Source organism: Peromyscus leucopus, chromosome 10 (genome assembly GCF_004664715.2).
Source record: "Peromyscus leucopus breed LL Stock chromosome 10, UCI_PerLeu_2.1, whole genome shotgun sequence".
NCBI classification, from domain to species: domain Eukaryota; kingdom Metazoa; phylum Chordata; class Mammalia; order Rodentia; family Cricetidae; genus Peromyscus; species Peromyscus leucopus.
Genome location: NC_051071.1, coordinates 81,373,808 through 81,374,305, shown reverse-complemented (window position 1 = coordinate 81,374,305; position 498 = coordinate 81,373,808). Strand labels below are relative to the sequence as shown.

At 47.8% G+C, this 498-nt stretch overlaps 1 protein-coding gene across 2 annotated transcripts in view; it reads right to left on the bottom strand.

The window, feature by feature from the left end:
• Positions 1-498, bottom strand: part of Bmp2k (BMP2 inducible kinase) — a 110,590-nt gene that overhangs the window by 5,089 nt on the left and 105,003 nt on the right. The gene's annotated exons all lie outside the window — the stretch shown is intronic.

Sequence of the window (498 nt, the reverse complement as noted above, 5' to 3'; positions counted from 1 at the left end):
CTAAAGGTTCAAAGAAAAATCATTACAGTATTCAAGTATTTCAGTATCGACTTGTACTAACACATGGCATCCCATGTCCTCAGCAGTTCCCCTCCTGGGAAGAGTGCCGTCAGTTCCCTGACCTTGTCCTGGGCAGGTGATGAGGTCCTGTAAGGCAGACAGTGTAGTCTACCCGTCTACACTACAGAGCAACCACAGTCACAGCACCCATCCTAGAGCAGGACCCTCAACAGGACAAGGATATGAATGGTCTTCTCCACTACCAACATCACTCTCCACCCTCCAAAGGGACTTCGCCTTTTCTCTTTATGGTATCTGCTACCTACCTGTCAGGATGTGTTTTGTTTTGTTTTCATTTGCACTCTGCTTCCTAAAAGCTGCTGTTTTAAGTTAGTACCGACGTAGCTCACGCAGACTGCTCAGTGCTGAGAACCAGCTCTGACACGGACACTATCAGGGACACTTACTGAGGTGTGCCTCTTCTAAGGCAAACACATC